The sequence below is a fragment of the Pongo abelii genome, chromosome 2, assembly GCF_028885655.2.
Source record: "Pongo abelii isolate AG06213 chromosome 2, NHGRI_mPonAbe1-v2.0_pri, whole genome shotgun sequence".
NCBI classification, from domain to species: Eukaryota; Metazoa; Chordata; class Mammalia; order Primates; family Hominidae; genus Pongo; species Pongo abelii.
The window spans coordinates 173,074,673-173,092,120 of NC_085928.1; the positions used below are offsets into that span (position 1 = coordinate 173,074,673).

Here is a 17,448-nt window from a genome sequence, read left to right on the forward strand (position 1 = left end):
ACTATCTTTAAGTAAGAAGCACACTTTCATATTATAAATTAAATTTGCATTATTTTATCCATAATAAAATATCATACATATTTAAACTTTGAATGTAACACTGACTTGTACAATAAACACAGTACCTGGTTAAAGAACAGGCTTATTGAAGAACAACAAAGGAGTATCTTTTATTAAAGAAGTACTCCAGAATGCGTCCTAAACTTCTGATACATAATCAAATACCTACTCAACCTCTGAATTAAAGAGCAAATTTAACATGTTGAAACCTGAAACTCATATTTCTTTCCTAACATTGGTGACATTATGTTCATCTGTCCAGTAACTCAGACAAGATCTTAGGGTAATTTAGGTATTTTATCTCACATACCAGACATCTAATCCAAAAGTAGGGGCTAGATGCAGAGCAAGATGGCAGAATAGAAAGTTCCACTAATCATCCTCCCATCAAGCACACCAAGTTAATGACTATCTATGGAGAAAAAACAACTTATTAAAAGCCAAAACTAGATGAGCACTCCCAGTACCTCAGTACCTGGTTTGAACTTCATATTGTTGAAAGAGGCACTGAAGAGATAGAAAAATCAGTCTTGAACTGCCGATGCCACCTCTTTCCCACTCCCAGCAGCAGCAGCATGTTGCAGGGATCACCTCTGGTTGCTAGGGGAAGTAGTACACAGCAGTTGTGAGGCTTTGATCTCAATGCTGTCCTGTTAATGCAGAAACATAAGCCAGACCAAACTCAACAGGTACTTGCCCACAAAGGGAGCATTTAAACCATCCATAGTCAGAGAAGAATTGCTGATACAAGTGATCCAGATTTGAGTGCTGCAAACCTTGCCACGAAGGGTCAAAATAATCTCAGCCTCTAAGTAAACCTGAAATGCAGTCAAGGCCATAAGGACTGCAACATATAGTTGAATTCTAGGCCCATAGACAATGGACTGAGGGTCAGGGAGACACAACATACTGAGACACCAGCTGCGGCAGCCAAGTGATTGCTGGCATCACCCATTCCCTAGACTCAGGCTGCACAATGTAAGGCTCCAAAAGAGAGCCCTGTCTTCTGCTTAGGAAGAGGAGAGGGAAAAGTGGAGAGGATTTTTTTTTATACATCTAGATAACAGCTCAGCCACAGAAAGACAGGGCACCAGTTGGAGTTGTGAGGTCCCCATTCCAGGCCCTATCTCCCAGATGACATTTCTAGACACACTCTGGGCCAGAAGGGATGCCATTGCCTTGAAGAAAAGGACCCAGACCTGCCAGCATTTATCACCTGCTATGTGAGGAGACCCAGGTAATTCCCAGGTACTACATCAAGGGCCTTGGTGAGCCTCTGAGACTTTCTGACTTCAGGTGAGAGTCAGCATGTTACCAGCTGTGGTGGTTATGGGGCAAAACTCCTTCTGATTGAGAGAAGCAGAAGGAAAAGTAAAATGGAATTTTGCCTTGCACCTAAGTTACCAATACCACCATGGGAGGTAGAGTACAAAGGTGGCTTTGGAGTTCCTGGTTCCAGGACTTGACTCTTGGATGGCATTTCATGACCTGCCCTGGACCAAAGAGGTGCCCACTACCCTGAAGGGTGAGTACCAGGCCAGGAAGGATTCACCACAAACTGACTTCAGAGACCTTGGGCCTTAAGAGGACATTGGTGGTAGTCTGGTAGTAATCCTTGTGGCCAGAGTGGGTGTTGGCTATGAGGTGAGGTTCATCTGTCTGTAGAAAGGGGAGAGAAGAGTGGGAAGAACTGCATGTTGCAGTTTGAGTGCCAGCTCAGTCCCAACACAATAGAAAACCAGAGAGACTCTTAAGTTTTTCTATTCTAGACCCTGAGTCCTGATGGTATTTCGGGGCCACCCTGGTCCCATGGGACCTCATTGCTCTGAAGGGAAAAACATCAGCCTGGCTGGCTTTGGTACTTGCTGATTGTAGAACCCCGGGACCTTGAGTGAACATAGGCAGTACCAGGGAGTGGTTACAGCAGGCCTTGGGTGAGACGCAGAGCTATGTTGGCTTCATCTCTGACCTAGTGCAGTCATAGTGGTGATGGCTACAGGGGTGTTTATGTCACTCCACCTACAACTTTAAGTGGCTCAGAACAAAGAGAGAGAGAGAGAGAATGAGCAGGGGGTGGGGGGCTCTTTATGTTTGAGAGAAGAAACAAAGGACTCTGCCTGGTAATCCAGAAAATGCTCCCAGACCTTATTCAAGATCATTAATATGGTACCTCTATGAGTCTACAAAACCACAGTGTTACTGGGCTTTGGGTGCCCCCTAAAGCATAAACAGCTTAGATCACATCACGTAAAGCATTCCCAAGAAAAATAACTACAAATAAGCTTAGACAGTGAAGACTACAATAAATACCTAACTCTTCAATGGCCAGACATCAAAGAACATCTGCTACCCTCAACACCACCTAGGAAAACATGGTCTCAACATATAGGTCACTAAATAAGGTATAAGAGAACAATTCTGGAGCAACAGATATCTGATCTTTCAGACAAAGAATTCAAAATAGCTGTGTTAAGGAAATAAAGAAATTCGAGATAACACAGAGAAGGAGTTCAGAATTCTATCAGACAAAATTATCAAATATATTGAAATAATTAAAAAGAATCAAGCAGAAACTCTGGAGCTGAAAATGCAATTGCCATACTGAATAATCCATCAGAGTCCTGTAATAGAATAGATCAAGCAGAAGAAAGAATGTGTGAATTCTAAGACAAGCTATTTGAAAATATACAGTCAGAGGAGACAAAAGAAAAAAATAAAACAATAAAAGACACCTAAAAAATCTACAAAATAGACTAGAACAAGCAAATTTAAGACTTACTGGCTTTAAAGAAGAGGTAAATAAAAAGACAGGGATAGTAAGTTTATTCAAATGGATAATGACAGAGAACTTCCCAAAGCTAGAGAAATATATCAATATCCAAGTACAAGAAGATTATAAAACACCAAGCAGATTTAATCCCAACAAAAGTAAGTCATGGTATTTAATAATAAGACTCCCAAAGACCAATGATAAAAAAAAAAATCCTAAAAGCAGCAAAATAATATAACCTCATAATATAAAATGGAGCTCCAATACATCTGGCAGCAGACTGTTCAGAGAAAACCTTACAGGCCAGGACAGAGTGGCATGGCATATTCAAGGTGCTAAAGAAAAACGACTTTAATAACTGAAGAGTATATCCAATAAAAATATCCTTCAAACATGAATAAGAAATAAAGACATTTCCAGACAAACAAAATCTGAGGGATTTCATAAATACCAGACCAAAACCCATTCTACAAAAAAAAAAGTCCTAAAGTGAGTACTTCAATCAGAAAGAAATGAACATTAATGAAGAATAAATAATCACATAAAGGTAAAAAACCTTATCAGTGATAGTAAGTATACATAAAAACACAGAATATCATAACATTGTAACTGTGGGGTATAAACTATGTTTATCTTAACTATAAAGAATAAACAATAAACAATGAATCAATTAAAAATATAACTACAAGAATTTTTCAAGACATAGTATGAAAGATATAAATAGAAACAATAAACAGTTAAAAAGTTGGAAACAGTTAAGAAAACTCTTCATAAGTTTTCTTTTTCTTTTTTTTTTAATTATTATTATATTTTAAGTTTTAGGGTACATGTGCACAATGTGCAGGTTAGCTACGTATGTATACATGTGCCATGCTGGTGTGCTGCACCCATTAACTCGTCATTTAGCATTAGGTATATCTCCTAATGCTATCCCTCCCCCTCTCCCCACCCCACAACAGTCCCCAGAGTGTGATGTTCCCCTTCCTGTGTCCATGTGTTCTCATTGTTCAATTCCCACCTATGAGTAAGAACATGCAGTGTTTGGTTTTTTGTCCTTGCGATAGTTTACTGAGAATGATGATTTCCAATTTCATCCATGTCCCTACAAAGGACATGAACTCATCATTTTTTATGGCTGCATAGTATTCCATGGTGTATATGGGCCACATTTTCTTAATCCAGTCTATCATTGTTGGACATTTGGGTTGGTTCCAAGTCTTTGCTATTGTGAATAGTGCTGCAATAAACATACATGTGCATGTGTCTTCATAGCAGCATGATTTATAATCCTTTGGGTATATACCCAGTAATGGGATGGCTGGGTCAAATGGTATTTCTAGTTCTAGATCCCTGAGGAATGGCCACACTGACTTCCACAATGGTTGAACTAGTTTACAGTCCCACCAACAGTGTAAAAGTGTTCCTATTTCTCCACATCCTCTCCAGCACCTGTTGTTTCCTGACTTTTTAATGATTGCCATTCTAACTGATTCTTGCTTGCTTATGAAAATAGTGAAAAATTTTTATCTGGTTAAAATAATGGGTTATAGGATAGTATTTGTAAGACTCATGGTAACCTCAACCCAGAAAACATACAATGGATATGTAACACATAAAAAGCAAGAAACTAAATCATCTCACCAAGAAAATCATTTTCACTAGAGAAGACAGAAATGAAAAAAAGAAAGAGACCACAAAAGAAACAGAAAATAAAATGGCAGGAGTAAGTTCTTATCAATAGTAACATTAAATGTAAATGAACTAAATTCTCCAGTCAAAAGACATAGACCAGCTAAATGGATGAAAAAATGAGATCCATTGATCTGTTGCCTACAAGAAACACACTTCACCCATAAAGACACACATACATTAAAAATAAAGAAATGAAAAAATGATATTCCAGGCCAATGGAAATCAAAAAAGCACAGACAACACAGAATTCAAGACAAAAACTATAAGACGAGACAATGAAGATCACTATATAATGATAAAGGGGTCAATTCAGGAAGAAGATATTACAATTTTAAATATATATGTGCCTAACATGAGAGCACACAAATACATGAAGTAAATATTATTAGTGCTAAAGAGAGAGATAGGCCCAAATACAATAATAGCTGAAGGCTGTAACACCCCATTTTCAGCAATGGGCAATCTTCCAAACAGAAAAATAAAGAACAGCAGACTTAATCTGCACTACAGACCAAATGGATCTAATAAATATTTATAGGAGAGTTCATCCAAGAGATACAAATACAGTCTTTTTCTCAGTGCATGGACCATTCTCAAGGATAGACCATATGTTAGGTTACCAAACAAGTATTAAACTATTCTACAAAATTGAAATAATATGCAGCAACATCCTAGACCATGATGAAATGAAACTAAAAATTAGTAACAATAGATATTTGGGAAACTATACAAATGCAAGGAAATTAAACCATATGCTTTTAAATTAGCAGTAGGTCAATAAAGAAATTGAGAAGCTGATTAAAAATTTATTGAAATAAATGTTAATGGAAAAAACATCAAAATCTATGGGATAGAGCAAAAGCAGTATTCAGAGGGAAGTTTATAGTTACAAGTACCTACGTCGAAAAAACAGAAAAACTTCAAATGAACAATCCAACAACTCATCTTTAGAAATAGAAAAGAGCAAACTTAGTAGGAAAAAAATGATAAAGATTAGAGCAGAAATAAATAAAATTGAAATAAAAAATCAATAAAATAAAAAGACGTTTGTTGAAAATTTAAACAAAATTGACAAACCTTAAGCCAGACTAAGAAAGAAAGATTGAATATCTAAATAAATAAATCCCGAAATGAAAAGGCACACATTACAACTGATAGTGTAGAAATTCAAAGGCTCATTGATGGCTACTATGAGCAACTATATGCCAATAAATTGGAAACTCTAGAAGAAATAAACAAATTCTTAGACACACACCATCTACCAAGATTGAACCAGGAAAAAATTAAAAACCTGAAAAAACCAGTAACCAATAACAAATTCAAAGCCGTAATAAACCATCTTTCAATAAAGAAATTTCTGAGACCTAATGGCTTCACTGCCAATTTCTAAAAAACATTTAAAAAAGAATTGATATAAATCTTACTCAAATTGTTACAAAAAATAAAGGAGGGAACACTTCCAAACTCATTCTCTGAGGCTAGTATTACTCTGATAGCAAAATCAGACAAAAACATATCAAAACAACAACAGCAATAACATTCACTACAGGCCAATATCTCTGATAAATACTGATGTGAATCTCCTAAAACAAAACAAACAAACAAAAAACCTAGCAAATCAAATTGAACAATACATTTGAAAGATTATTAATCATGACCAAATGGGACTTATTTCTGGGATGCAAAGATGTTTCAACATTTGCAAATTAATCATCATGATACATCATATCAACAGAATGAAGAATAAAAACCATATTATAATTTCCATTGATGCTGGAAAAGCATTTGATAAAATTCAACACCTCTTCATGATAAAAACCCTCAGCAAACTGGGTATAGAAGGACATAATTCAAAATAATAAAAGCTGTATATGGCAGACCCACAGCTAGTATACTAAATAAGGAAAATTTGAAAACCTTTCTTCTAAGATATGGAAGTTAATGAGGATGTCCAATGTCACCACTGTTGTTCAGCCTAACTCTGGAAATGATAGAGCAACCAGACAAGATAAAGATTCAAAGGGCATCCAAATTTGACAAAAAATGTCAAATTGTCATTGTTTGTAGATGATATGATTTTATATTTGAGAAAACATAAAGATTTCACAAGGTAACTGCTAAAAGTGGTAAACAAATTCAATAAATTGCAGAATACAAAATCAACATACAGAAATTAGTAGCATTTCTATATGCCAACAGTGAACAATGTGAAAAAGAAAGATAAAAAGTAATGCAATTTATAATAGCCACACATAAAATTGAATATCTAGAAAATAACCAAAGGAGTGAGTAATCTCTATAATAAAAACTATAAATCATTAATAAAGAAAATTGAAGAGGACATCAAAAATTGAAAAAATATTCCATGCTCATAAACTGGAAGAATCAATATTGTCAATTGTCCATACTACCCAAAGCAATCTACAGATTCAATGCAATCCCTATCAAAATACCAATGACCTTGTTTACATAAGTAGAGAAAACAATCCTAACGTTTATATGGAACCACAACGAATCCTGAACACCTACTTTAAGCAAAACAAACAAACAACCAAACACTGCAAAAATCAAATTACCTGACTTCAAATTATACTATAGAACTATAGTATAGTGTAGTTACTATAGAACTATAGTAATCAAAACAGACATATAGACCAATGGAACAGAATAGAACAGAATAAAAACAGACAAATAGACCAATGGAACAGAATAGAGAAGCCAAAAACAAATTCATACACCTACAGTAAACACATTTTTGACAAAGTTGACAAGAATATGCACGGGATAAAAACAGTCTCTTTAATAAATAGTGCTGGGAAAACTGGATAGCCATAAGCAATGGAGTAAAACTGGACCACTATCGCTTTATACAAGATAAAATCAAATTTGATTAACATCTCAAATATAAACCTCAAACTACAAAAATGTTACAATATACACTGGGGAAAATCTGCAGGACATTAATCTGGGCAAAGATTTTTTGAGCAATATCCCACAAACACAGGCAACCAAAGCAAATATGGAAAAACAAGATGCCATCAAGTTAGAAAGCTTTCACACAGCAAAGGATATAATCAAAAAAGTGGAGAGACAACCCACAGAATGGGAGAAAATGTTTGCAAACTATCCCCCTGACAAGGGATTAATCACCGGAACACATAAGGAGCACCAACAACTCTATAGAAAAAAATCTAAAAATTCAATCAAAAAGGGCAAAAGATTCAAATAGACATTTGTCAAGAGAAGACATAGAAATGGCAAACAAGCATATGCAAAAGTGCCCAAAATCACTGATTGTAAGCGAAATGCAAATCAAAAGTTCAAAAAGATATATCACCTGAGTTAAAATGGCCTATATCCAAATGACAGGCAATAATGAATGCTGATGAGTATGTGGAGAAAAGGGAACACTTGTACACTGTTGGTGGAAATGAAATTTAGCACAACTAGTATGCATAATAGTTTAGAGGTTCCTCAAAATCTAAAAATTGAGCTAATATATGGTTCAGAAATACCACTGCTGGGTACACACCCCAAAGAAAGGAAATCATCATATTGAAGAGCTATCTGCAGTCTTATTTATTTTTTGTGTGTGTGTGTGTAAAGGTAAGAGTGTTTTAATTAATTACAATGTGATAGTTAATAAATTAGTTTTATATAAAAATTACTTCATTACTTTCAACGTAACTATAACTTTGCCATTTCAAATCACATTCCTATGACTAGGACTGAAACGAATACACTAGACCTCCATTAGGAAGATTAAATATCATTTTTTATACAGTTAGTAAATTTCTTTCTTTTTTATTTATTTATTTATTTATTTTTCTTTATTATTATTATTATTATACTTTAGGTTTTATGGTACATGTGCGCAATGTTCAGGTAAGTTACATATGTATACATGTGCCATGCTGGTGCGCTGCACCCACCAACTCCTCATCTAGCATTAGGTATATCTCCCAATGCTATCCCTCCCCCCTCCCCCCACCCCACAACAGTCCCCGAAGTGTGATGTTCCCCTTCCTGTGTCCATGTGTTCTCATTGTTCAATTCCCACCTATGAGTGAGAATATGCGGTGTTTGGTTTTTTGTTCTTGCGATAGTTTACTGAGAATGATGATTTCCAATTTCATTCATGTCCCTACAAAGGACATGAACTCATCATTTTTTATGGCTGCATAGTATTCCATGGTGTATATGTGCCACATTTTCTTAATCCAGTCTATCATTGTTGGACATTTGGGTTGGTTCCAAGTCTTTGCTATTGTGAATAATGCGGCAATAAACATATGTGTGCATGTGTCTTTATAGCAGCATGATTTATAGTTCTTTGGGTATATACCCAGTAATGGGATGGCTGGGTCGAATGGAATTTCTAGTTCTAGATCCCTGAGGAATCGCCACACTGACTTCCACAATGGTTGAACTAGTTTACAGTCCCACCAACAGTGTAAAAGTGTTCCTATTTCTCCACATCCTCTCCAGCACCTGTTGTTTCCTGACTTTTTAATGATTGCCATTCTAACTGGTGTGAGATGGTATCTCATTGTGGTTTTGATTTGCATTTCTCTGATGGACAGTGATGGTGAGCATTTTTTCATGTGTTTTTTGGCTGCATAAATGTCTTCTTTTGAGAAGTGTCTGTTCATGTCCTTCGCCCACTTTTTGATGGGGTTGTTTGTTTTTTTCTTGTAAATTTGTTGGAGTTCATTGTAGATTCTGGATATTAGCCCTTTGTCAGACGAGTAGGTTGCGAAAATTTTCTCCCATTTTGTAGGTTGCCTGTTCACTCTGATGGTAGTTTCCTTTGCTGTGTAGAAGCTCTTGAGTTTAATTAGATCCCATTTGTCAATTTTGGCTTTTGTTGCCATTGCTTTTGGTGTTTTAGACATGAAGTCCTTGCCCATGCCCATGTCCTGAATGGTAATGCCTAGGTTTTCTTCTAGGGTTTTTATGGTTTTAGGTCTAACATGTAAGTCTTTAATCCATCTTGAATTGATTTTTGTATAAGGTGTAAGGAAGGGATCCAGTTTCAGCTTTCTACATATGGCTAGCCAGTTTTCCCAGCACCATTTATTAAACAGGGAATCCTTTCCCCATTTCTTGTTTTTGTCAGGTTTGTCAAAGATCAGATACTTGTAGATATGTGGCATTATTTCTGAGGGCTCTGTTCTGTTCCATTGATCTATAAAACAGAACCAAAGACAAAAACCACATGATTATCTCAATAGATGCAGAAAAGGCCTTTGACAAAATTCAACAACCCTTCATGCTAAAAACTCTCAATAAATTAGGAATTGATGGGACATATCTCAAAATAATAAAAGCTATTTATGACAAACCCACAGCCAATATCATACTGAATGGGCAAAAACTGGAAGCATTCCCTTTGAAAACTGGCACAAGACAGGGATGCCCTCTCTCACCACTTCTATTCAACATAGTGTTGGAAGTTCTGGCCAGGGCAATTAGGCAGGAGAAGGAAATCAAGGGTATTCAATTAGGAAAAGAGGAAGTCAAATTGTCCCTGTTTGCAGATGACATGATAGTATATCTAGAAAACCCCATTGTCTCAGCCCAAAATCTCCTTAAGCTGATAAGCAAGTTCAGCAAAGTCTCAGGATACAAAATCAATGTGCAAAAATCACAAGCATTCTTATACATCAGTAACAGACAAACAGAGAGCCAAATCATGAGTGAACTCCCATTCACAATTGCTTCAAAGAGAATAAAATACCTAGGAATCCAACTTACAAGGGATGTGAAAGACCTCTTCAAGGAGAACTACAAACCACTGCTCAAGGAAATAAAAGAGGATACAAACAAATGCAAGAACATTCCATGCTCATGGGTAGGAAGAATCAATATCATGAAAATGGCCATCCTTCCCAAGGTAATTTACAGATTCAATGCCATCCCCATCAAGCTACCAATGACTTTCTTCACAGAATTGGAAAAAACTACTTTAAAGTTCATATGGAACCAAAAAAGAGCCCGCATCGCCAAGTCAATCCTAAGCCAAAAGAACAAAGCTGGAGGCATCACGCTACCTGACTTCAAACTATACTACAAGGCTACAGTAACCAAAACAGCATGGTACTGGTACTATCTGCAGTCTTATATTTGTTGCAGCACTGTTTACAATAGCTAAGATTTGGAAGCAACCTAAGTGTCCATGAACAGATGAATGTATAAAGGAAATATGGTACATATACACAGTAGAGTACTATTCAGCCATAAAAGTGAATGAGATTCTGTCATTTGCAAAATCATGGTTGGAACTGGATATCATAATGTTAAGTGAAATAAGCCAGTCATAAAAATACAAACATTACATGTTCTCGCTTATTTGTGGGATCCCAAAATTAAATCAATTGAACTAATGGAAATAAAAAGTAGAAGGGTGGTTACCAGAGCCTGGAAAATGTAGTGGGGATTTTGAGGGGAGGCATGGATGTTTAATGGGTACAAAAATAGAAAGAATGAATAAAAACTACTGTCTGAAAGCACAATATGGTGACTATAGACAATAATAACTTAACTGTATATTTTAAAATAAGTTTAAGCATGTAATAGGATTGTTTTTAACTTAAAGGATAAATGCTGAGGAGACGGAGACCCTAGTCTCCATGATGTGCTTATTTCATATTGAATGCTTATATCAAAACATCTCAAGAACCCCATAAATATAGACACCTACTATGTACCCACCAAAACTTTTTAAAATTAATTATTAAAAATTCCAAATGCAATTTTTGATTTTTAATACATATAATTTATAAATATTTATAAATGCATGACAATATATACACAATATATACACAATGTATATACATAGTGATTTCATTGCACTATTCCCACTGTTACAAATCTGATGAAACTCACAATTACCATTCACCTAATTGCCTGAAATAGCCTAGTAGCAAACAGTACTTTCTTCAACTCTTGTCCATACATAATCTTCTCCGCACAGTACCAGGTTTTTAATGTGTTAAAAAAAAATAAAAACCCAAAAAAACAAAGAAACAAAAACACAGGCTGGGCACAGTGGCTCATGCCTGTAATCCCAGCACTTTCAGAGGCCGAGGTGGGCAGATCATGAGGTGAAGAGATCAAAACTACCCTGGCCAACATGGTGAGACTCCATCTCTATTAAAAAATACAAAAAATTTCTGGGCTTGGTGGCATGCACCTGTAGTCCCAGCTACTTGGGAAGCTGAGGCAGGAGAATTATTTGAACCTGGGAGGTGGAGGTTGCAAGTGAACCGATATTGCTCCACTGCACTCCAGCCTGGTGACAGAGCGAGAACTGTGTCTCAAACAAACAAACAAACAAAACAAAAACAAAACAAACAAACAGTGAGTCAGATCATGGTAGTCGCTTTTCAAAATCCTACAATAGTTTCCGATGTAACTCAGAAAAAAAGTCATTAAAAAGACTACAATACTTTGCCTAGTTTCACCATTATTTACTTCAATAACGTTATTTCCTAATACTTTTTCCCATGTATTCTTGATTCTAACCATGATGGACCCAAGGTTTTAATACTTCATGCATACTTACATTTGTGCTCTGGCTATTCCTTTACACGGAATAAACTTCTACACTTGGAATGTCTATCTCAATCATCTTTGAACCTCCTCAATGACATTATACACTGTACCAAATGAAAATGCAACAAATTGTTTCCTGCCTCACAACAAACACCCCTACTATACCGTTTTTCCATTTGAGCTATCAACTTATAACATAATATAAAGTTTTCTTGTTTGCTATATGTGTTTATTTATTTATTTATTTTCTGTATTAGACTGTTAACCTTACCTGGGGAAGCATCTTTATGCAGTGTGGTACAAGTAATCTCTTACATATCTCAGTGGACTTGAACACTGCCACTATCCGGCACATAATAGGTTCTTAATAAATATTTGTGGAATGATTCTAGCCAACCAAGAACATTCTACTCTGCAAAGTGGAGACATGATCAGTAAATTAGGGTGTTTTTGTTTGTTTGTTTGTTTTGTAATGTAAGATTTACAGATTGGGCAAATTTTCCATGCAAAGATTGGAGAAAGTCAAGACCAGCACCTTGTATTTTAATTACCTATTGTGTTAGAGGTAATACATGGTTTACCTCTAATGGCCATGGTTTTAAATTATTTTACACAATTACAAAATATAGCTTGAGATAAAAATACATAGAAAGAAACAGTAAAAACTGTATCACCAATTATGATAAATGGCATGTATTAATGCCCTTATTGCTAGAAAGACAAAATTAAAATATTCTGCTTCCCTCTTCTGTGTTCAGACTTCACCTGTTTATTACTCGGTGGAGTTAATAGAAAAGTAGTTTTACTACCAAGCAGGTTAGTAAATTATAAGTAATAATTGAGTTTCTTCTTAATGAAAATACTCCCTGCAGTGAATAATATATATTTAAATGTATTTCACTTTGTTGACAATTACTCTCCAATTTCCTAAACATATATTTTGTATGAAAACAGGGAAACAGCATATGCTGTAGAGTTTTCTGTTTTTTAGACATGAAAGACAAAGACACAATTTACTACTTCATACATAAATGTTTACCATTACTCCCTCATTATTTGATTTTAGATATTGAATTATTGATCAGTATCTGCTCCTTAGAACCAGATTGTGTATTTAGTGAGGTTTCTGTTCATATGTTGTTTTCTCTGTGGGAAATAAATTGTTTCTCTGTAGGAAGCATTTGATGTTTACTAATAAGCTGTTTTCTCAGTAGGCTTGGACTTCTGAGTGTTGAAATTTAAATTGCTCTTTTTCTTATTACATTGAGCCCATTTCAATATTATACAAGTTCTTGGACATTGCAGACTTTTTAGCACAGATTTATTTGGAATTAATGTATTAGAAGTTACTCTATGTAATGATATTTCTTAATCGGATAGAAGCATTTTTGGACATATTTTTCTTTTTCATAATTGATTAAATATACATTTCCAAAGCTCTTTTGCTTAAATCTAGCAGATACTAATTCCATTGTTTTCAATATTTGAAAACAATGTTACATAATTAAGATGGTTATTAGATAGAATATAATGATTTAATACAAATGTATAAGTTTGTTGTTTGGATTTTAAATAAAGCATTATTTTTACACTATTTTTCCTTCCTTCCTTCTTTCCTTCCTTCCTTCCTTCTTTCCCTCCCTCCCTCCCTCCCATCTTCCTTCCTTTCTTCCTTCCATGCTTCCTTCCTCCTTTCCTCCTTCCTTCCTTCCTTCTTTCCCTCCCTCTTTCCCTCCCTCCCTCCCATCTTCCTTCCTTCCTTCCTTCCTTCCTTCCATGCTTCCTTCCTCCTTTCCTCCTTCCTTCCTTCCTCCCTTCCTTTCTGTCTTCTTTTTTGTGCATGTGATTTTCTCTTGTGGCATATTATAATTTCTTGCTTCATATTTTCTTTGTATCTGTTGTAGCTTTTTTACTTGTATTTACTATGAGGATTTAAAATAATAATGTATTTTAACTCATTATTTTGTAAAATGATGACAACGTAACTCTGATTTCAAAAACACACATAGAAACTAACAAACGAGCAGAGAGAAAAGTAATAAAAATTTTACAATTTAACTGCACCCTCCTTACTTTTTGTCTATCAGTGGTTTTTATTTATAACTTATTAAACTGCCTGTATCTTAAAAAGTTATTATTTTGTATAGAGGTTTTTTTCTGTTTTTGTTTTTTCTTTACAGAATCTCACTCTGTTGCCCAGACTGGAGTGCAGTGGTGCAATCTTAGCTCACTGCAACCTTTGCCTCACAGGCTCCAGCAATCCTCCCATCTCAGCCTCCAGAGTAGCTGGGACTACACCCAAGAAATCATGCTCAGCTAATGTTTTGTGTTTTTAGAAGAGACAGGGTTTTGCCATGTTGCCTAGGTTGGTCCTGAACTCCTGGGCTCAAGCAATCCACTCTCATCAGCCTCCCACAGTCCTGGGATTACAGATGTGAGCCACCACACCTGACCACTTTCTTTTTTAGTCTCCCTATTCGAGATATGAATAGTTCACACACCACAATTGCAGTGTCATAATATTCAGTTTGTTGTCTGTGTATTTACTATTACCAGTGAGTGGAACCTTCAGATGACTTTTTTTTTATTGGTCATTAATATCCTTTTCTTTCAGACCGAAGAGCTCTCTCTAGCATTTCTTTAGGACATGGTCTGGTGTTTACAACATTTCTTAGATTTTGTCTCTCTGGGAAAGTCTCTAGTTTTCCTTCATGTTTGGAGGGTATTTTTGCTGGATATACTCTTCTAAGATAGAAGATTTTTTTTTTCTTCAGCACTTTAAATATGTCATACTGTTCTTTTCTGGCTTGTAAGATTTCCACTGAGAAGTCTGCTGACAGATGACTTATTATTATTATTATTTAGATGGAGTCTTGCTCTGTCACTAGGCTGGAGTGCAGTGGCACAATCTTGGCTCACTGCAACCTCCACCTCCTGGGTTCAAGCGATTCTCCTGCCTCAGCTTCCTGAGTAGCTGGGACCACAGGCACATGCCACCAGGCCCAGCTATATTTTTGTATTTTTAGTATAGACAGGATTCCACCATGTTGGCCAGGATGGTCTCAGTCTCTTGACCTCATGATCCTCCCACCTTGACCTCCCAAATTGCTGGCATTATAGGCGTGAGCCACCGTGCCCGGCTTATTGTATGTTATTTGTTATTATATGTTATTTGTTTATTTTGTCTTTCCACTTAAATAATCTTTTTATTTTATCTTAAGGAATTTATTAAATCTCTTGAGGTTTTTTTAAAATTTTTATTTCCATAGATTACTGGGGAACAGGTGGTATTTGGTAACATGAATAAGTTCTGTAGTGGTGATTTGTGAGATTTTGGTGTACCCATCATCCAAGCAGTATACACGGAACTCAATCTGTAGTATTTTATCCCTTGTCCCCTTCACCCCTTTCTTTTTGATTTCCTGAAGTCCATTGTGTCATATTAATGCCTTTGCATCCTCATAGCTTATTTTCCACTTTTGAGTGAGAACATACAATGTTTGCTTTCCCATTCCTGAGTTATTTCACTTAGAATAATAGTCTCCAATCTCATCCAGGTCACTGCACATGCCATTAATTTATTCCTTTTTATAGCTGAGTAGTATTCCATCTCATATATATATCGCAATTCCTTTATCCACTTGTTGATTGATGGGCATTTGGGTTGGTTCCACGTTTTTGCAATTGCAAATTGTGCTGCTATAAACATGTGCATGCAAGTATCTTTTTTGTATAATGACTTCTTTTCTTTTGGGTAGATACCCAGTAGTTGAACTCCTGGATCAAATGGTAGTTATACTTTTAGTTCTCTAAGGAATCTATACACTGTTTTTCATAGTGCCTGTACTAGTTTACATTACCACCAGCAGTGCAGAAGTGTTTCCTTTTCACCACATCCATGCCGACATCTATTATTTTTTGATTTTTTTATTATGGCCATTCTTGCAGGAGTAAGGTGATATCACCTTGTGGTTTTGATTTGTATTTGCCTGATCATTAGTGATGTTGTGCATTTTTTTCGTATGTTTGTTGGCCATTTGTACATCTTTTAAGAGCTGTCTATTCATGTCCTTAGTCCCCTTTTAAATGAGATTTTTTTTTTTTTTGCTAATTTGTTTCAGTTAGTTGTAGATTCTGGATATTAATTATTTGTCAGATGTATAGATTGTGAAGATTTTCTCCCACTCTATGTGTTGTCTGTTTACTCTGCTGACTATTCCTTTTGCCGTGCAAATGTCTTTTGTTTAATTAAGTCCCAGCTATTTATCTTTGTTTTTATTGCATTTGTTTTTGGGTTCTTGTTCATGAAATTCTTGCCTAAGCCAATGTCTAGAAGCGTTTTTCCAATGGTATATTCTAGAATTTTTAGTTTCAGGTCTTAGATTTAAGTCATTGATCCATCTTTAGTTGATTTTTGTTTAATGTGAGAAATGAGGATCCAGTTTAATTCTCTTACATGTGGCTTGCCAATTATTCCAGCACCAGTTGTTGAATAGGGCATTCTTTTCTGACTTTATGTTTTTGGTTGCTTTATCAAATACCAGTTAGCTATAAGTATATGGGTTTATTTCCGAGTTCTATCTTCTGTTCCAGTGGTCTGTGTGCCTATTTTTATACTAGTACCATGCTGTTTTGGTGACTATGGCCTCATAGTATAGTTTGAAGTCAGGTAATGTGATAGCTCCAGATTTGTTCTTTTTGCTTAGTCTCGTTTTGGCTATGTGGGCTCTTTTTTGGTTCCATATGAATTTTAGGATTGTTTTTTCTAGTTCCGTGAAGAATAATGGTGGTATTTTGATAGGGATTGCATTAAATTTCTAACTTGCTTTTGGCAGTATGGTCATTTTTACAATATTGATTTTACCCATTCATGAGCATGGAATGTGTTATAATTTGTTTGTGTTATCTAAGATTTCTTTCAGCAGCGTTTTGTAACATTCCTTGTAGAAGTCTTTCACTTCATTGATTAGGTAGATTCATAAGTACTTTATTTATTTATTTATTTATTTATTTATTTATTTATTTATGTATTTATATATTTATTTATTTATTTTTGCAGCTAGTTTAAAATGAGTTGATTTCTTGATTTGATTCTCAACTTGGTCGCTTTTAGTGTATAGAAGAGCTACTGATTTGTGTACATTAATTTTGTGTCCAGAAAATTTGCTGATTTTTTAAATCAGTTTGAGGAGCTTTCTGGAGGACTTTTTAGGTTTTTCTCGGTAAATAGTCATATCATTAGCAAAGAACAACAGTTTGACTTCTTCTTACCGATTTGGATGCCCTTTATCTCTTTCTCTTGTCTGATTGCCCTGGTTAGTACTTCCAGTACTGTGTTACAAAGAAGTGGTGAGAGTGAGCATCCTTGT

General features: G+C 35.5%; 1 long non-coding RNA gene across 1 annotated transcript in view; it reads right to left on the reverse strand.

Moving 5' to 3' along the window:
• LOC100937460 (uncharacterized) overlaps window positions 1-601 on the reverse strand; it is a 108,125-nt gene extending 107,524 nt beyond the window's left edge. The window contains exon 1 of the long non-coding RNA XR_002914468.2: window positions 536-601. This is a non-coding gene — a long non-coding RNA (uncharacterized LOC100937460). The remainder of the gene's footprint in view (window positions 1-535) is intronic.
• Between the last annotated feature and the right edge of the window lie 16,847 nt (window positions 602-17,448).